The sequence below is a fragment of the Chelonia mydas genome, chromosome 11, assembly GCF_015237465.2.
Source record: "Chelonia mydas isolate rCheMyd1 chromosome 11, rCheMyd1.pri.v2, whole genome shotgun sequence".
NCBI classification, from domain to species: Eukaryota; Metazoa; Chordata; order Testudines; family Cheloniidae; genus Chelonia; species Chelonia mydas.
In genome coordinates, this window is record NC_051251.2 from 13,678,159 (window position 1) to 13,699,202 (window position 21,044).

The 21,044-nt window shown below is 45.4% G+C and overlaps 1 long non-coding RNA gene across 1 annotated transcript in view; it reads right to left on the bottom strand.

The window, feature by feature from the left end:
* Positions 1–574: 574 nt before the first annotated feature.
* Positions 575–21,044, bottom strand: part of LOC122462301 — a 33,145-nt gene continuing 12,675 nt past the window's right edge. The window contains exon 3 of the long non-coding RNA XR_006284773.1: positions 575–619. This is a non-coding gene — a long non-coding RNA (uncharacterized LOC122462301). The remainder of the gene's footprint in view (positions 620–21,044) is intronic.

A 21,044-nucleotide genomic window follows, 5' to 3' on the forward strand; every position in this document is an offset into this window, starting at 1 on the left:
GTCATTATGCAAGGTAGCCTATCTCCCCTTCTTTTTTTTTTCCTACAAACCCCCCCCCCCAAGAAGTTCTGGTTAAACTTGGATTTATGCTGGAAATGGCCCACCTTGATTGCTGTGCACATTGTAAGGAGAGTGGTCAGTGTGGATGAGCTATTGCCAGCAGGAGAGTGAGTTTGTGTGTGTGGTTTTTGGAGGGGGGTGTGGGGGGGGGTGAGAAAACCTGGATTAGTGCTGGAAATGACCCACCTTGATTATCATGCGCATTATAAAGAGAGGTTTCAAAGAGGGATGGGCTATTACCAGCAGGAGAGTGAGTTTGTATGTGTGTGTTGGGGGGGGGGAGGGTGAGAAAACCTGGATTTGTGCTGGAAATGGCCCTACTTGATGATCACTTTAGATAAGCTGTTACCAGCAGGAGAGTGGGGTGGGAGGAAGTTTTGTTTCATGGTCTCTGTGTGTATATAATGTCTTCTGCAGTTTCCACGATATGCTATGCATCCGATGAAGTGAGCTGTAGCTCACGAAAGCTCATGCTCAGATAAACTGGTTAGTCTCTAAGGTGCCACAAGTACTCCTTTTCTCCTCTTTTCTGTACTTATTGGTATGCTGTTGGTGCCCTCTGCTGAACAAAACAGGTATTGCATTAATACTTTGAAAAGGCTGACAGAGAGGAAATACTGTGTCAAAATATGTTCTACATTATTACTAAGTACTAAGAGATTGAAATCTACTAGAGGTGAATTTTGGGATTAACTATGAACATGCCTAAAATTATTTGTAGAGAACTGGCCTGAGGTGTCTGCGTCTGATCATTATGATTTGCCCAGTGCTCAGCTTTGGGAGGGACTGTACGGTACAAATAAAAAGACAAGACAAAATCTGACAATTTAATGGTAGATGATGTATGTGGTGGAAGCAATATGATCTAGTGGATAGGGCACAGGACTGAGAGTCAGGAGAGCGTCAGCTTTCTTTTATAATTCTGTACCCAACGCAAACCTTTATTATTGCACTGCGTGTTTTTAAGCTCAGAAGCACAGCCTGTTAAACAAAAAGTTCTTTGTTTCCATGTCTCAGTTTATTATATGATTGATTTGACTAATCTTTCAAAATCAAAGGATTCATGGGTATAGAGCTGCAAATGTTTCAGTCTAAAACCCGTTAAAGGCCTTTTGTTGCAGGACAAAAACTTCTTGATAACTTTTGTTGATCCTTTCAATAAAAAACATTTCTCCAAATGGCTGTTCTGCTTTGTTGATTGTAGAAACAGTCACCACCCCTGTGAACAGTGCTCCTTCGAGTTTCACTTGTGTACTTCACTATACATTTCTCCATAATAGTGGATCCTGATATGGAAGATACCTGTCCAACCACTCCAGTGGGAATTTGACCCTTAGAAAGTAAATAAGAGCCCTCGCAAGAGGTATTTTAACAAAAGTGCCAGAGCGTTGACAAAGTAAGGGCCTGCGTTTTCAGTGGTGCTGACTGTGACAGGTTGGACTCCTTGGGAAGCCGCTTGATGTGCTGAGACACCACTGCGTCTACCTGTTCTGCCAGCATGGACCCCTCTTAACCTGTCTTGCTGAGCCAGGCTCTTAAAACCTCCTCTGACACACACACAGGCAGAGCCACACCCAGCTGCCAATCAGCACTGGGAAGACGCAGCTTAAGGGACTTGCTTCAGCACTCAGATGTCCAGCTCCCTTGGAGTGCAGACCTAAAGACATATTATGAAATTTGCCCCCTCCCTCAATGTGGAGAGAGGTGTGCACACTCTTCTCTCCCCACACCCTCATTACAAATTACAGAAACTTGGTTTAATAATAAAACAAATTTTATTAACTATAAAAGGCAGATTTTAAGTGGTAAAAGGGGGTAACAAACAGAACAAAGCAGATTACCACACAAATAAACATGCAAACTAAGCTGGTTTCACTAAAGAACTTGGTTACAAATAGTATTTCTCACTGTAGATATTGTTGCAGGCAGTTTGCAAAGCTTCTGTGGTTCAGAGTTCCAGTTATATTCCTTTTCAGACTGGACCCCTGTCTTAGTCTGGACTCCCCCCTTGCCTTCAGTTTTTCTTCTTGTGCAGACAGGCCATGGAGAGAAGGAGTCCTGTTTGCCTTCATCTCCACTCTTAAATAGGATTTACATAAGGTGGGAATCCTTTGTTTCTCAAACTTGGCCCCCCCACTCCCTTCCCTTATAGTGGAAAGTTACAAGGAGTCCCAGGTAATGTTTTAGTATCAGGTGACAAGACCACCTGACTCTGAGGGATCACAGCATCTATGAGTCAGGGGCAGTATGGAGTGTCCCCAGGAAGGCCAACCCTTTTCACAGTCCATTGTTCTAGCTGATGGGCCATCAGCCCTATTTGGCTTTTCCATTGCTGTACCTGAAGTGTTAGCAGTGGTCGTCACCCAAAGTAGCATAGTTGAAATATGTAATTTGACCCTTTTGCCCCCTGCTGTTGGCGGGCCTGCCCTAAGATTTTAAGGCACAAGTAGTGTTTTGTGTATTCTGTGGCACACTGCACCTAAATCCAGTTTTTCTGCAGCAAAACTAATGCTGAATTCCACAGCATGTTGAAATTGCTGTGACCATTCAAGAAAGTTCCAGACAGAGCTTTGTAGTGAATGATACATGAATAGTGAGTTTCCAAATGGGCATGCAGTATCATTTCTATTCTCATCCTTAAGCCCAGAATTTAAAGGAATTACATAATCCAGACGATTCCCAATTTACGCAATCGTTCCATTCCGGAAAGCCTTGCGTAACTTGAATTTTGCATAAGTCGGAAACGTATACCCGACCATTATGCAAAAAAAAAAAAAAAACCCTCCTATTTCTAGTTTATGGAACTTTTTCCGTAAGTGCAAATTTGCGTAAGTCAGGTCTTGCATAACCTGGGGAGCGTCTGTATTCTAAAAATAAATCACTGAAGGCCAGAGACTGATACTTTTATACACCCTGGACAGCTCCTTACTCCACAAACAGGTCCCACTGAAGTCAGCAGGGCTACTAATGGAGTAAGGTACTACTCAATGTACTCAAATCAGGTCCAGTGTTAGTGCATCTCTTGAGATTTATCAGACCCGTTTGATGGTCCTTGCATTGCCTGTTTTAACGTACAGAGGGACACACTTGAAAAGCTGACACAGCAGGGAACTTCAGAGTAAGACACCCTTGTAGATCACCAACCCCAAATTCACATTATTAGACAAATGAAATTATAGTGACTAGGGTATGAATTATAAATGGGAACAAGGCCGATCCCGACCCTGCTCGACCCTGCTAGCACAAAAAACTTTCTGATGCCCATTATCAATCCCTGTCTTTGTGACATTCAAAGCAGGGGGCCCATTCTGCACGATCTGAGTTCTTGTTGCCCTCCAGCCATAGGTGCTGACTACATGGGTGCTCTGGGGCTCAAGCACCCACCAAAAAAAATAGGGGGTTCTCAGCAACCACAGGGCTGGATTAATCTTTTGTGGGCCCCAGCACCCGGACTGTGGCCCCGCCCCCATGCTCTGCCCCAAGGCCCCGCCGGCTACTCTGCCTTGAGGTCCTGTCCACATTCTGCCTCTTCCCCCAGGCTCCGCCCCGAGACCACACTCCCACTCAGCTTCTTCCCCCAGAGGCCTCACCTGCCACTCACACGAGGGGAGGGGGGGCAGAGAGGAGAACCCACCCGCAAAAACAAAAGTCAGCACCTGTGCTTCAAGCCTTCAGGGGTTGATTGTCAAGGTCACAACTTTCCTATAGAAACCTGATACGGGAAAATCGATGGAAGTGTCTTTATACCAATTGTACAAAATTGCCTAGTATGGTTTTAAAAAGTCCTCCTCCAGTTCTGTGCACACTGGGAATTGATCAAATTTAATAAATATCCCCCGCCTCCGTTCTTGCTGCAATTCATTGCTGACAATTACTGGTCAGCTCAACAGAGCAGAGAGCAGTGACAAGAGCAACATTTTAAAAATCACTGAGAACTTGAAAATCTTGAAAGATAAAGGGTAGAAGGGATTAATTTATGAGGTAAGGGTAGACATCAGTTTGGTTCAGTACCAACGAAGGTGATGAAAAAACTGGTGCCAATAACTTACGAAACGAATGTTTACCATTGTATCTAGCAGAGGACTCCAAATTATTTAAAGCATTAATTCACGGCCTATAAACTAATTCTCCATTGGTGATATGCAGTATATTCTATCCGGGCCTTGTCTGATTGCTGTTTCTGTGAGCTCCTGGAGGGTCAAGTGACAAGTACCGCTACTTGCCTATTGTGTTAGAAACATCTGACGTAACTTAACTTTGACTTATTTGTCAAATCAGGAAGTAAAGCACAACTTCATCCACATCAATGCATGAAATTGAGAGTGTCCTATGAGAAGCTGAGCACTCTCAAATGCCAGTGAAGGCAGTGGGAATTGAGGATATAGGCACCTTGCAGAAGCAGGCTAGATATTCCCAATACTTTGCTTTTCTCTGGTAAAATTTGTCCCAGTGCACCACCCAAACCTTTAACATGGAGAATTGAGTCTTGTGCCTGGGGAGTGTTTCACATTTAATGCAACAACAACAAAAAAGCAACAGCTTCTATAATAATAATACTTAGCACAGAGAGGTAGAACTAAAGGTATAAAGCCAGATCCTCAACGGATGCAAATTCGTGTGGCTCTATTAATTTCATTAGAGCCCCCCCAATCCTGTAATCTAATACAATGGCTCTCAACCTTTCCAGACTACTGTACCCCGTTCAGGAGTCTGATTTCTCTTGCATCCCCCAAGTTTCACCTCACTTAAAAACTACTTTACTTACAAAAATCAGACATAAAAATACAAAAGTGTCACAGCACACTATTACAGAAAAATTGCTTTCTCATTTTTACCATATAATTATAAAATAATAAATCAATTGGAATATAAATATTGTTTTTACATTTCAGTGTATCGTATATAGAACAGTATAAACAAGTCATTGTATGAAATTTTAGTTTGTACTGACTCCGCTGGTGCTTTTTATGTAGCCTGTTGTAAAACTAGGCAAATATCTAGATGACGTGGTGTAACCCCTCGAAGACTTCTGCGTACCCCCAGGGGTATGTGTATCCCTGGTTGAGAACCACTGATCTAATAGACATAATACTCTTGTGAGGTAGATACACATTACTGAGAGACATTATTGAGGTACCAGACTGAGAGACTGAGGCAGAGAGGTTAAGTGACTTGCTCAACAAAACAGGGTGAGTCAGAGCTTGGACTAAAACGCTAGTTTTTCTCTGGAAAATAAAAAGGGAGCATAATGTTAGGATTACTGACTGAATGTTTAACTGCTGTACCACATGGGGTCATTGTTTCCTACTCTGTTTCGTAAGATTTTGAGATTTTTCAAAAAATCTGTAACAACTAAGAATGTGATTCATTCTTTGTCATTTAAAAAAAGACAACTTCTGGCATAGCATTTGGCAAGCACTTTGGAATTAATCTTTCCTCTGTTCATTTCCCTTCAGGGGTAAAATAGCACTGTATGGCTTCAGGATAAATTAAATTGTAGCATGTGAAAAGTTTAACAACTGTGTGTTTAGAAAACAGCAATTTAGGTCTGGCCAGCTGGCGTTCTAGACATTGATAGCTCGTGTGTTTCTTCTGTACTAGACATGTTTTTCTAGAAAATTACATCATGTCAGCAGCTTGTTTTCACCATCTCATTTCCAAAACTTCAAGCAAATTCTTTAGTCATGACCATGTTCCTCTGCTGGGACAAAATTAAATACACATGTGAAACTTAAGCAAACATTTGAGGAAGCATTTGTTTACAAAGAATGAACCAACCCACCCTCAATCCAACCCCTTCGAAACCCAGAATAAATGGCTTTTGGGTCTGTAGCTCAGGGAGGAGGGGAAATCATGCACTAGTGGTAAAAAAATCACAGATACTGTCAGAAGAAAGTGATTCTGAGCAAGGAATTTTATTAAAACAAGGAAAATAATATCATTCCTTAAAGTTACTGGGTTTAATTCTCCATTCCCTTACAAAAGCATTCATGAGTAATGTGGCCATAGGCACTGACTCTGTGGGCACTCCTGGGGTGGAGCACGCACAGGGGAAAAATAGTGGGCTCTCAGCACCCACCAGCAGCCCCATAGATTAGTGCCTTCCCCCTCCCTCCCAGCGCCTCCCGCTGTGATCAGCTGTTCAGCAGCAGGCAGGAGGTGCTGGCGGGGAGGGAGAGAAGCAGGGGCAGGGAGAGAAGGGGGAGGGAGCGGAACAGGGCAGGGGGGGAGGGAGCGGAACAGGGCAGGGTGGGCGGGGGAAGGAAAAGGCAGGGCAGGGGCAGAACAGGGGTGGAAAGAGGCAGGGTGGGGCCTGAGGCAGAGTGGGGGTAGAGCATCCTCTGGGAACTGAGGCCATGTCTACACTACCAATCTGTGTCGACAAAAGTGATGTCAACACCCAAAAGTCGACATAATAAAAATCACAATTTCATGTTCACACTTGCTCCCTCTGTCAGCAGATTGCATCCACAGTGGGGCCACCATCATCGACAGTGTGAGCAATGCACTGTGGATACCTACCCACAGTCCTTCTCTCGCTAGGTGTTGTGGGACGACGGAGCAGATCACGGCGCATCTTGGGACAGTGCCAAATGTCCCGTGATGCATTGCTTTCTGTCCCAGCACTCCATGGGCTTCCAGCTTTCTTTCGTGGCATTTTTTCAATGGCCCTTCTTTGCTGTGCACCCCAGCATCTTTGTGAGAAGGGATGGATCCTGCACTGCTCTCCTTTGCTCTGTTAACTGTCATGAAGACATCGCAGATGGCCGTGGAGTTAATCGTGAAGTTCCTAACTGAAGAAGACTCGCAGGTGTCTGACATTCTGTATGATGTGGATAGGAGCAACTTTAGATTGCTTTTGGCATTCACAGAGCAGGTGCATAGGGTAGACCGTCGCTTTGGGGCTCATGAAACAAGAGCAGAATGGTGGGATCATATCGTCATGCAGGTGTGGGGTGATGAGCAGTAGCTCCAGAACTTTCGGATGAGAAAGTCCCCTTCCTGGAGCTGTGAGCGCAGCTCGCCCTGGACCTGCGGCGCAAGGACACCAGAATGAGAGCTGCCCTCGCAGTGGAGAAGCGTGTGGCAATTGCTGTGTAGAAGCTGGCAACTCCAGACTGCTACTGGTCGGTCACAAATCAATTTGGAGTGGGGAAGTCGACTGTTGGGGCTGCATTAATGCAAGTGGGTAGGGCAATAAATCATATCCTGCTACGAAGGACTGTGACTCTGGGAAATGTGCGTGAAATAGTGGATGGCTTTGCAGACATAGGTTTCCCTGACTGTGGAGGGGCGATAGATGGCACACATACTACAATTTTGGCACCAGACCATCTTGCGAAGGAGTACATTAATAGGAAGAGGTACTTCTCCATGGTGTTGCAGGTGCTTGTGGGTCACCAGGGCCATTTCACTGACATCAACGCAGGGTGGTCTGGGAAGGTGCATGATGCATGCATCTTCAGGAACACCAGCCTGTACAGAAAGCTGCAAGTGGGGACTTTCTTTCCTAACCAGAAGATTTCAGTGGGGGGGTGTTGAAATGCCCACAGTGATCCTGGGGGACCCTTCATACCCCTTACAGTTGTGGCTCATGAAACCTTACACGGGACACCTGGACAGCAGTAAGGAGCAGTTCAACCACAGGCTCAGCAGGTGCCGGATGAGAGTGGAATGTGCCTTTGGCAGATTAAAGGCATGCTGGCAATGCCTTTATGGCAGGTTGGACCTCACTGAGATCGTAGCTGCTTGCTGTACGTTGCATGATCTCTGTGAAGCTGAGGGTGAAAGGTTTGCTCAGGGGTGGAGCAACCTTGGCCACTGATTTTGAGCAGCCAGATACCAGGGCTGTCAGAGGAGCCCAGAGGGGGGCTATCTGAATCAGGGAGGCTTTGAGGCAGCACTTTGACAATGACCACCAGTAACATATAGCGCTGTGTGAGTTGCTTCAATGTTACCTGCCATGTAGTTTTCCTAGGGGGCAATGGTGACATTTGGGGCCTTATATTCCTATAATAAAGTGATCACAATGCCTGTGCATGTCTTGGCAGTGCCTGCAATCTCACCTTGTAGAAACAAAATAAAGATGATTTAGTATTGTGAAAGTCTGCTTTTATTGCACAAAAAACAGCACACACAAAGACGCGCTGCTTGGCGGGAAAGGAGGAACCAGGGAAGGGCAGACTCTCACAGTTGTGTGCAGGTCCAGCTGTCATTGTGAAAGCTGTCTGAGGGAGTGTAGCAGAGTGGGAACTGAGAAGTCCCAGAAGGTGGAAAGGACTGTCTGGGTGGAGTTTGGGGAGGGGGCATGGAAAAGAATTCCGAACATGCTGCCGTGGAGGTTGAGCACTGATTTGCTTAGTCTGCGGCATGATTAAGGCTTTCAGCATCTGAGTTTGCTCGTTCACAATTTTTAGCATCTGCTCGGTAGCACCCTTAACAAACGCATGGTTCTCTTTTCTGTCCTGCTGTTTGGCTTCCCAGCACTCCTTTCGTTCCCTTTTTTCTGTACTGGAGCACTGCAGGACCTCCTGGGACATGTCTTCTTTGCTGCGCCTTTGGCGCTTTCTCATCTGGCAGAGACGGTTGGCCGGGGTGCGTGGGGTGTTCCCGAAGGCCACATCTGGTGAAGCACAGGGGACAATGCACAGAAGCGGGATTGTTAAATGCAGCATTGAAACATTTCAGTTAAATAAACCTTCTGCAACATTGCCATCACTTTCTCACTGACCCTAGCCAGGCACACATCTTTGCGAACACGCAAAGCATGATGAGTGTTGGTGTGTGGGGGAGGCGCGCGAGCGCACCACGTGGAGAAAAGAGCACACACTCTTTGAAAGGGTCATGATGCAGTATTCTAGGAAACAAATTCTAAAATTCTCCCACACTTTTCCACAGGCAGGGGTAATTCTAGTAGACATCTCGCTGCTAACGGTAAGCAGGGAAAGGGGGTACATCTACACCATGCTTCTGTCTTTCACCCTGCTCTCTATGCTGCTCGCCTGTGTGCTGCTTTGGTCCCTGCACAAGTGATTGCCAAACGGCATGGGAAAGTTTCCTACAATGGGGGAAGGAACAAAGCAGCTCTGCCACGGAACCTTTGGCAGAGGATTGCTCAGTACCTCCAGGAAAATTTCCTGGAGATCTCTCTGGAGGATTCCCATGAGATCTTGGCATGCATCAACATCCTGTTCCTCTGTACTGATTAGCTGCACAGGGAAATGTCCAGCTCACAGAAACATAGCCAACCTCCCAAATTTCTGTGCCCTGAACCCACCTCCACGCTACACAAGCCACAGTCACTTACCAGGAGTCTCATCTCCTGCTTCTTGCTCACCAGAGAGTGACTCCTGAGACTGGCTAGATACCTTGGGAGTGGAGAACAGTTCCTGGCTGCCTGCCCCAACAGGCGACCCCACCGGGAGCCGCACATCCTCATCTAACTCCGCCTCTTCATCAATAACTTCGTCCTCTGATTAGGTCCTCTTTCCGCCGCTTCCATGCCCTCCGAAGTATCCATGGGGCTCTTGGCAGTGGAGGTGGGGTCACCACCGAGGATAGCATCCAGCTCCTTATAGAACCATCAGGTCTTAGGTGAAGCACCTGAGCAATGGTTTGCCTCCCTCACCTTATGGTATGCCTGCCTCAACTCCTTTATCTTCGCGCTGCCCTGCAGCATGTCCCGATCATAGCCCCTTTTGCACTGGCCTAGAGAAATCTGCCCTTAGATATCCCAATTCCTGTGGCTCAAGTGCAGCTGGGACTGCACAGCCTCCTCTTCCCATATACTGATCAGATCCAACAGCTCTGCAGTGGTCCAAGCCAGGGAGCGTTTGCTGAGATAACCCACCATGGTCACCTGGGAAGATGCGATGGGAGCTCTCCACGCCGAGCAAACAGGAAATGGAATTTCAAAAATTCCTGGGGCTTCTAAGGAGGAGGGGCTCAAGGCAGTGAAGTTCAAACTGCTGGCCAGAGCGGTCAGGATGGGCATTGTGGGACATCTCCTGGAGGCCAATCAAAGCGATGAAATGAAGCGTGGTGTCTACACTTGCACTTTGTCGACAAAAATGTGGAGGGAAAAGATGTAAATCTCTCATGAGGGTGGATTTATTTTGTCGCCAAAACCAGGCATTCTCCCCGACAAAAGTTGCCTTGCAGTGTGTATGCACTCACTGTTTGGGTCGACAGACAGCAGTTTTGGCGACAAAACTTGGTAGTGTAGACAAGGCCTGAGGAAGTCAGTGCCTATGAATGTGGCCATTCCAGAGTCTTGATATATGCCTTTTATACCACACCTATCACATATTTTATAAGTTTGTCTTCCTATGTAGTAATGTGAAGCTAGCTTGGAAAATGTCAGCGTTCTAAGGGTTAATAATAATCAAAGTCACACAGAGGTAAAGGAAACACACAATATAAACCAAAGACTGCTCCCCAAAACGCAATGGACCCAGTTAATATGTGAGCCTGGCTATTTTGCACTGGCACAAAACAGCTGTAAACTTGACTTAACTGTACCTTTGAGGATTCCCCCGCCTAGGAGAATCCCCACGTGGTGTCGAGAAACTGCAGCAACATCTGTACCACTCACCCATCTTATACTCCTGTTGCATGGGTGTTCCTATGACCTGGTGATCCCTGACTGCCAGAATGGTCTCTGGGGACTATGGGCAGCTGGCATAAAGTATAGCAGCCCTGAGGCTACTCTACTTTAAACCAGGGGACAGTCTTGGACTGAGCACAGCTAGACTGGACCAGAGAACCCAGCCCCAAGAATGAAGGACAATTAAGCGACCTTGTGTCTGGGGAAATGGAGCATGAAAAAAAGTCATCTCATGACTTGAAGGCTGGGAAGAAAATGAAGAGAGTCTTTATCTCTGAGTGAAAGCATCATAGGTTAGAGCAGAGCTGTGAGAAACAGCGGTCCAGCCTGCTACACGCATTGCTCTGTTCCTGACCGACGGCTCCCAGTTTTGCGGCTTGGAGTTAGTTTTGTTCAGTATAGACACATTCTACTTTTGCATGCAGATTAAGAGTCCTGCCTTTCATCTGGCCAGAAGGATGTTATTGTTTATGATGAATTGTTTCTGTCCCAGAATAAAGAGGAAAGATCCAGCTGCTGATCTACAAACTTTCCCATATCACTTAAGCTGCCATTTCCTCCTTAAACAGAGGGTGTATTCTGTGCCCCACATCTCATTTATTAGATGCAACTTCAGCTCTTTTGCTTTTCCCTTTTCAAGGATGCTTGTTTCTTCAGCAGTTAAGCTGGGAACAGCCTTATTTAGTGGTGTCTGATGGATTCAGCGAGGGGGTGACACTTGTTCAATCAGTTTGCTACTGAAACTCCCGCCTAACTCAAAATTATTGTGATTCTCCATGAAGTTATGAAAGTGACCCAGGACCCAGACAGTGGCATGCAGAAAGTTATACAAGTTAGTGGCTTCTGGCCATAGCGTGCCATTGATTTTAAACTCTTGTTTACCCTTTCTCATAATAAATGAGGCAGTCACAGCTGTAAAGAGCTTACAATCTAATTTAAGACAGCCGTGACAAGTGGGTGTACTGTACAACAAACAAATGGAAAAATGAGTGAAACATGTAATAGTTACCTCAGTCCCCTATGGGAACTGCTAGATGTTTCTGAGTCAATTAATGTTGAATGAGACATCAATTCAATAGATATCAGAAGTCTCTGTGAAGTGGGGCTTAACAGGGACAGGAGAATGGCTTTATCAAATAATCGGGGGAGGGGTTTCCATGCATAAAACACTACCAAGGATGAAGGCACAAAGACAACTGTGGGAGAAGTGGACAAATGGGCTGTTGAGACTGGTACTGTTGGTGGAGAGGAGCAGATCTGGGTAACTAGGGAGGAGCTAACTTGTGAAAGGCCCTAATGGTAAAGACAATAGGTGAAATTCTGGCATCATTGAAGTCAATGGGAGTTTTGCCATGGACTTCAGGGGGTCCAAGATTTCACCCAAGAAGTTTGTATTGGATGCAATGCAGAAGATGGAGCCAGTGAAGGGCAATATATAATATGGCAATTCCTATGTCCTTAACCAAATTCCCCATTGGAGTCAGGGAGAAGCTGTGCTTAAAAATCGCTGTCACTATGTGGCACCTTATTTTATAAATGAAATGACTCAATAAATGCAGTGCTGGATATTCTGGGCCAGACCCTGGACTAGTGTATATCTGGGCTGCACCACTTAAGTCAGGAACTGGTGCTGAATTGCCAGTACTGCATCTACTAAACTGAGTTAAACTTCGCTGAGATTACGAGGGAAGAATTTGACCCAAATTACTGATGACTGGTGGTAGTCTGACTCTTCCATAACAAGGAGTGTTCTGATAGTTAAGTGAACATCAAAGCCTCTAGGAAACTATGGAAAATTTTGTCCCAAGCTCTGGACACTTTAACTTGCAGCTCTTGTGGAAAGTGTGTACGAAATTATTTTGTGACTACCATTTTTCATTGTTAGTTGCATCAGAAACGCTGGGCTGCTCTGCAGATTTATTTCATGAATCACTGTAAACTCAGCTTCCAATTTGTCCTTTTATTTCTTGATTTCCAAAATGCTGTGTATCTCCTGGTGCTAGAAGAATATAAATTGTCTAGCAATAAATTTAAAAAAATACACTTCTTGGTGCCAGCCCACACCAGTCTTGTGAGTGTCCTCAGATTTGCAGCCATAATGGCCAAGTACTACATGATTCCCCTGCATGATATATAATAATTCCTCCCTCTTCTTCCCCTTCCCCTCTTATTTGTTCAGTCTTCAGCTTCTTGTGAGGTTCTAAATCCACGAGGTGTCTACAGAATTCTCCTGTTAAAACAGAGGAGACAAGACCCAATATTTCCAGTATAAAATAGTAATTTCTTCCTTCCCCCTAAACACTCTCTCCAGTGGTGGATTAATGATTTTGCAGCCCCTAGGCCCAGGAATAAGTGCCACCCCGCATCCTCCCAGCTCACCTGCGCTCCACCTCCGCCTCCTCCCCTGAGCGCGCCGCCACCTCCTGCTTCTCCCCGCTCCCTGCCAGAGCTTGTGCGCGAAACAGCTTCGTGAAGGAGGTGGGGAAATGGGGGAATGCAGTGCACTCAGGAGAGGAGGCGTGGCTGGGGCGGGGATTTGGGGAAGGGGACCAATAGGGGCAGGGAGGGGCGGGGAATGGGGGCGGAGAAGGGGTGGAGTTGGGGTGGGGTCAGGGGTGGAGGGCGTGAACCGGCATCAGGGGAAGCAGCCTCTGGCTGCTATTATAAATTTGCCACCCCTGCAAATTTGTCGGCCTAGGCATTAATACGCTGCTGACTCTCTCCCAGCACTCAGGTCTTTATACATGGTAAAGAAATCAAACAAAAAGGCACAAACATATTTTTATCTTTCCATGTCACCTTTATAATTAAATGGTTTCAGGGAGATCATGTTTTTGGCCTCTGCTTTACTGAGCACATAAAGATCCTTTGTTTCCCATCAGGAAACCCAGGCATCGGAGCAGCAGGCTCAAGGTAGCAGCTATTGCTCATTTCATATGTAAATCTCTGGGAACAAATGACTTTGCTGTTAATCAATCATCAGAGCTGAATTTGCTGGGAAACATCTACAATTCAAGGACTAGAAACACTAGCTTCATTATATATTAAAAACCAATGGCTAGAAGCTAAAGCCAGACAAATTCAAATTGGAAATAAGATGCAAATTTTTAACAGTCAGGGGGATTAACAATTGGAACAAACTGTCAAGGAAAGTGGTGGATTCTCTATCTCTTTAAGTCTTCACATCAACACTGGATGCCTTTCTGAAAATGATATTTTAGTCACACCTAAGTTATTGGGCTCAATACAGGGGTACCTGGGCGAAATTTAAGGGCCTATGATACACAGGAGGTCAGACTAGATGATGTAATTGTCCTTCTGGGCTTAAAACCTATGCATATTTTTAAAGTTACATTAAGATTAAAGAGACTTGAAGAATACCATCTAGGAAGTTCCTTTCTACCTAAAAGGAAGCTCTCTAAGCCTTGGGACAATGTGATTGGAAATCAGTGGGCAAGTTCCCAGCCACTCCAACTGTTTTGTTCTGAAGTCACAAAGTCAATTTCTTTCTTTGCCTGGTCGCCAACTCAGATAAGGCAGTCAAGTGCACTCACGCAGGTAGCTTTGAAGTCTACTTTTCACCCTGAAGTGAGCACACAAAGAACAACTTGCTAGAGGTGGAGGTAATTTAGTGAAGCCCTACTGCTTCCTAGGACATAGTGATCATGACAGATTCTGGTGTCAGCTTGCTTTACTACCAAAAGCCAGTGAAACTGCAGTGATGCTGTGCTTAGTGTAATATTTCTGTACGGGCCTATGCAAACTTGCATTTGTCCATTCTCCAGCCACTTGATGCTTTCAGCTTGTCCTCAGACTGTGGGCTTGATTGTGAGCCCAGCTGCATGACTGTGCAGGGGAGTAAGGGGGTATAAAGAGCCACCTTATTCCTCGGTGTGGGATACCCACAGTCCCAGTCCCTGCTACTGGGCTGCTACTCCCTCTTCTGCACTGTTGCGGAGCGGGAACATGAACAGAGCCTTGGCTGCACAGACCTGACTGCACTATCTGGCACTGCAGAATCATCACAGAGCTCCACCAGGAAAAGGGCTGATGCATCCTGCTTCCCAGATCCCTGAGCTCCCCCTGGGCCACACAGGTACATGGTGTCCTTTACTCAGGGTGGACTGTAAGGTGCTGAACCAGCCCTGGGTTTGGATCCTTACCATCTGAGTCACAATATTGCTCTTCCACAGGGCTATCTAGTATGTTATCACCGGGAATTAGACTTGGCAAAATACTTCAAATTGTTAGCATAGCTATACCTCAGTTAGTGAAGAGACAAACCTGAGTCCTGGTGGACCCTTTTCAAAGGAGTTCCTATGAATATTTAAGGGCCGAGGGCCAAAATCTTCCATGATCAAGTAAATTACCAGTCGGGGATCTTCGCAGTATATGATCTACTTTGCTTTCTGGATGACTGCAGAATTTAGCACTAAGTCCAATGGTAGCCCCCATAACCTGTTCCACTTTTTTGGCCGTGGAGATACAAGGATAGAACTGAGTCCTCAACAATTAGCTGTGCTGGAAGATTCTAAAGACTCTGTTTTCCATGAGTTGAGAAAACAGTTTTTACTGACCTCTGAGCTGAATAAAGTCATGACCCATTTCAGACTTGAGTGTACAACAGAAGCAGTCTTGGCCCCTTCCCTTCCCTCCTTCTCATCTCCCTCCTTCCCCACAATTAGCATGCAAGCTGGAGAATTTCTACTGTATCTAGTTTATTAAAAAAACCACCCCATAGTTTTACCATAGTAACTATGTTATTGTGAAGAGCTGGTGTTCACAGGAGCAATTAAGGATAGCACAAGACTCAAACATTCAACTGAAACCTATTCAGCTTCCCCATTGGTCCTGGGTATTTTTAATGGGTTGATTTGGGTCCAAATTAAGGTGAAATCAAGAATGCTGAGTACAAAGAAAATTCAGCACCCCTTTGAGATAGAGAACTCATCAGGCCTTGCTCCTGTAAAACCCATCTGTGATTCACAGCAGGGTATGTACAATGGTTACACTGTGGTGAATGGAAGCTACAACTTAAGGCAAGTAAGGTTAAGAACTAAAGCGTAGGCCTTCTCAGTGAGGAGCAGCAGGACTCAAATGAGAAACTCTCTGGAAAAAGGACTGTACCTTCCTATGTGTTTGTATAGGGCCTACCAAAATGAGGCCCTAATTGAATCCTCTGGTCACAACTGTAAGCAAAATAACCAATAGTAATAACTAATAATTGAAGTCAACAGACTGGAATAGGACCTTTAACAGATGAGAAAATGGTCCATTGACTTCAGGGCTGAATGTGTCCCTTTGGCTTTAACTGTTCTCACAGTTACTAACCTAAGTAGGACTGGCTCAAATACTCCATACTCCATCTATTTCTACGCTTTAATGGAGTTATACTTGTTTATCCCAGGAGCGGAATTTGGCCCAATGGAGTTTCATTCACAGCCACTACAATCTAGACGTCATCTTTCACTGTGAACTTTATAGAGTTTAAAAAAAAAAAAGTTATAAATCAGGGATAGCTTTTTCCATGAGACAGCTAATGATCCCATGCTTTAAAGCTGTCAAATTTCTTTAACATTCAGAATTCTTTCAGACCGTTGTGCTCTTTGCACGTTTGAGGGCAACATGATATGAGAGTCATTGCTGGGAAAGTTCTCAAATATCATCTCTATTCTAAAGTAAACAAGCAATTCACATAGGACTAGACCTCTATCCTCTTTTTACTCAAGTTGCTGTAGGAAAACTTAATTCAAAATAAGATATTGACTCAAAAAAGGTTTCAAAATGCATTTGATATGGATCTGAATAGTTAGGGAGTTTCTTATATGGCAGTTTTTATATATATGGTCTCTGTGTATTAGGGCTAAACCAGGGCTCTCATTAAATACAGTCATACAACTAAAATGTGATTTGTGCCCTCTCCCAAAAGCCCTGCTCTTGCGGGATGTCCCAGTGAATTCAATGGAACAGTTCCCTTGTGTATGGATTACTTGTGAAGTTTGCAAGACCAGTCTGTCAGAGCATGATCCAGCCCTGATTTGGTAGGTGTGATATTATAGGTAAACCATGGCAAATATTTAAAGGAACAAGGTTGGAAAGAGGCAGATGTTTATATTTGTGAAAATAAAATGATGCAAGAATCCAGGCATATACACGGCTTTTCCATTGTTAACCAATATTACAATTACGTTAAAATGACGGTTGTTCTGCCTATGTGCTATGTAAATAATTATTTTATTTAATTTTAATAGGAGATGGACTACCAAATTTATCTTTGGATTTCTTAGCCTTTGTGGACTAAAATTGGACTTGAAACATTATTTTCCCAAGCGTACTTGCACTCTGTAATTGTGAGAATTTCATAAATTCACAGATTTTAAGGGCCAGAAGAGACTATTATGACCGTCAAGTCAGACATCTTGCAGAACACAAGCCATATAATTTCATGCAGTGCTTCTGGCACAAAGCCCAATAGCTTGAGGTTGAACTAGGGCACTTCAATCCTCTGCAGGAGCCAAGATCTATTCATATAGTTTTATTTCCACCAGCATGTTGTCAAAATCAAACTGTTTTGTCTTTCAAACCTTTTTGGGAAACATTTGTAAACAAGACTTTATGAAGAGCTTGCTTCTCCTCTTATACCATCCTAGTGAGACTTTGCCCATAGTTAATATCTATTTTAAATTAATCATTTACTATATAAAATCCACCATAGCAACAATGTGCGCTGGGCTCCAAACTCTGGAACAGCAACTGTAAATGGTTACTTTAATAGTAATACCTAGCACTTTTTGCCTCTTAAGTGCATTACCAGCTTGTTATTATAATTAAGCTTCACATCTCCCCGGTGAGGTTGTGGTGTTACTACATTTCAGTCTCGGAAACGGAGACAAAGAGAGGTAAAGTGACTTCCCCAAATGGAAGTCTGGTGTATAGGGCACTGGACTGGAAGTTTGAAGACCTGAGTTGCATTCTTGGCTCTGCTACTGACCTCCTGAGACCTTGGGTGAGTCACTTAATCCATCTTTGTGCTTCTGTCTCCCCATCTACAAAACGAAGATGATATTTACCCTCCTTTGTAAAGTGCTTTGACAGCTACAAATGGAAAATACTGTACAAGAGCCTTCCAGGGCAAGGATTGTCTCTATCCTATAGGTATGTCCGCACTGCAAAAACAAACAACTCAGCAGCAGTGAATCTCAGAGTCTACAGACTGGGGGTTGTGCTATGGTGCTGATAACAGCCTCATAGCTGTTCCAACTCAGGCAAAGTGGAGTGGGCTTCAGAGCCCATGCTCGAGCCTGAGCTGGAACATCCCACATGGCTATTTTTAGCGCTGTGGCATGAGCCGAGTCGGTAGACCTGGGCTCTCAGAGACTCACTGCTGCTGGGGTTTTTTGAAGTGTAGACATACCCTATGTTGCTACAGCACCCAGCACGATAGAGCCTCAGTGCTGATCAGGGCCTTTAGGCATTACCAGAACATAAATATTTATTACTGATAAAGTATTTTTATTTAATGTAAAAGTTGGAATAGACCCTAGGAATTCCTGGCGCTCAATCCCCCTTAGAGGCCATGACACCTTTTCTCACCTTTGATGAGTGAGGAAATGATCTGATCTGCTATTTGACATTGTGACGGGGGTACCTATCCCACACTGGTTCCGCAGGTGTTAACCACACTTTGTGGGCTGAAGAAGCCACGCCCCTCACCCTTGCTGGGCATGCTCAGATTGGAACCAGAGTATAAAAAAGGAGTAGCTCGGCTCAGTCTAGGCTGATCTGCCAGGAAGGAGACCAGATGTGTATTGCAGGCTCCTACTGGGAAGCTGCGAGCCCAGAGCCACAGGGGCCAGCCGTGCTGAGACCCAGGTGGACACCCAGCTGACCGCCAAGGCTGTGAGATTGCTGTCTCTGGAAGTCAGGGTAGGAAGCAACTCAGGGATTGGGACTGTAGCAATGAGCGACTGAGACTGATCACAAAAGTACTGGCTCCTCTGGGCCCTGGTGCAGAAGGTTGGGGCCAGGTCCCTCTACTCTGGCTATACCACTGGGCAGGCTTTACTGTCAAAGGACAGTTTTATAGGCTTTTGCCACTGGGCTGTGCTGCCCTGAGCAGAAGGGCTGCCATGTTGACATGAGGTACTAGATCACTTGACCCTCAAATCCCCATTTTTGTCCCCCCTCCCATGACCCAACACCCTGTGACAGGGTGTACCCTACCCTGTGACAGCATGTACCTACCCAGTGACAGATATGTTTTGCATTTAAAAAGTGAAAGCTATAGTAATACATTCAGAAAAATCATTTCACTCTAGCTCCCGTTGCTCATGTTGCAACATCGGTGGGGGGGCAGTAAGTGCCCATTCTGTAAAACTCACTAAACTTCTATTCCAATTTATAAAAAGTTTGTGGAACGTTTCACTTGAAACAAAACATTTCCCTCTGGGCTCATGTGTGTGGGAGGTGTGGTATCACCATACAGGACAACTGCCTCTGTATTTCCCCACAGTGGTTCAGCTAGGACACCCACGTTTAGGCTTCCAACTCCCCAGCTGTTGCCTCTTGTGGGTGGAGACCCATGTCTCTCTCCCTTCTGACCAGGGCATAGAATCATAGAATATCAGGGTTGGAAGGGACCCCAGAAGGTCATCTAGTCCAACCCCCTGCTCGAAGCAGGACCAAGTCCCAGTTAAATCATCCCAGCCAGGGCTTTGTCAAGCCTGACCTTAAAAACCTCTAAGGAAGGAGATTCTACCACCTCCCTAGGTAACGCATTCCAGTGTTTCACCACCCTCTTAGTGAAAAAGTTTTTCCTAATATCCAATCTAAACCTCCCCCATTGCAACTTGAGACCATTACTCCTCGTTCTGTCATCTGCTACCATTGAGAACAGTCTAGAGCCATCCTCTCTGGAACCCCCTTTCAGGTAGTTGAAAGCAGCTATCAAATCCCCCCTCATTCTTCTCTTCTGCAGACTAAACAATCCCAGCTCCCTCAGCCTCTCCTCATAAGTCATGTGCTCTAGACCCCTAATCATTTTTGTTGCCCTTCGCTGGACTCTCTCCAATTTATCCACATCCTTCTTGTAGTGTGGGGCCCAAAACTGGACACAGTACTCCAGATGAGGCCTCACCAGTGTCGAATAGAGGGGAACGATCACGTCCCTCGATCTGCTCGCTATGCCCCTACTTATACATCCCAAAATTCCATTGGCCTTCTTGGCAACAAGGGCACACTGCTGACTCATATCCAGCTTCTCGTCCACTGTCACCCCTAGGTCCTTTTCCGCAGAACTGCTGCCTAGCCATTCAGTCCCTAGTCTGTAGCGGTGCATTGGATTCTTCCATCCTAAGTGCAGGACCCTGCACTTATCCTTATTGAACCTCATCAGATTTCTTTTGGCCCAAACCTCCAATTTGTCTAGGTCCTTCTGTATCCTATCCCTCCCCTCCAGCGTATCTACCACTCCTCCCAGTTTAGTATCATCCGCAAATTTGCTGAGAGTGCAATCCACACCATCCTCCAGGTCATTTATGAAGATATTGAACAAAACCGGCCCCAGGACCGACCCCTGGGGCACTCCACTTGACACCGGCTGCCAACTAGACATGGAGCCATTGATCACTACCCGTTGAGCCCGACAATCTAGCCAGCTTTCTACCCACCTTATAGTGCATTCATCCAGCCCATACTTCCTTAACTTGCTGACAAGAATACTGTGGGAGACCGTGTCAAAAGCTTTGCTAAAGTCAAGAAACAATACATCCACTGCTTTCCCTTCATCCACAGAACCAGTAATCTCATCATAAAAGGCGATTAGATTAGTCAGGCATGACCTTCCCTTGGTGAATCCATGCTGACTGTTCCTGATCACTTTCCTCTCATGTAAGTGCTTCAGGATTGATTCTTTGAGGACCTGCTCCATGATTTTTCCAGGGACTGAGGTGAGGCTGACTGGCCTGTAGTTCCCAGCATGACCAAGCTGCAAAGCTCCCTACCTTCACTGTGCATTTCCCAGCCAAGTCAGTGTGCCTAAACAGACCTCCTTATTGCTTCTTCAGAGACTGATAGGAGTGATTGCTACAGATATAAATTCCTACACAGTTCTTTCTATTTTATTCTTAAGGTAAAAAGCATTACAGAGGAAAACATACTAAAACCAATAAAAGAACCTGCATGCACGCTAATGAGCATACCAGAGTTCACCCTAAGATGGATTCTGGCAGGCCCAGTCCTTCCAACCCTTCCCTAAGGCCCTCTGTGGGGCAGAGGTCCTGTCCGGTTGCTGAATCAGGAAGAAGGCCATGAGCCTGTTTAAACTCGAGCTATTATTCAAAAGTCTCTGCTTTGTCTGTTGGGCTCTGGAGAATCCAGT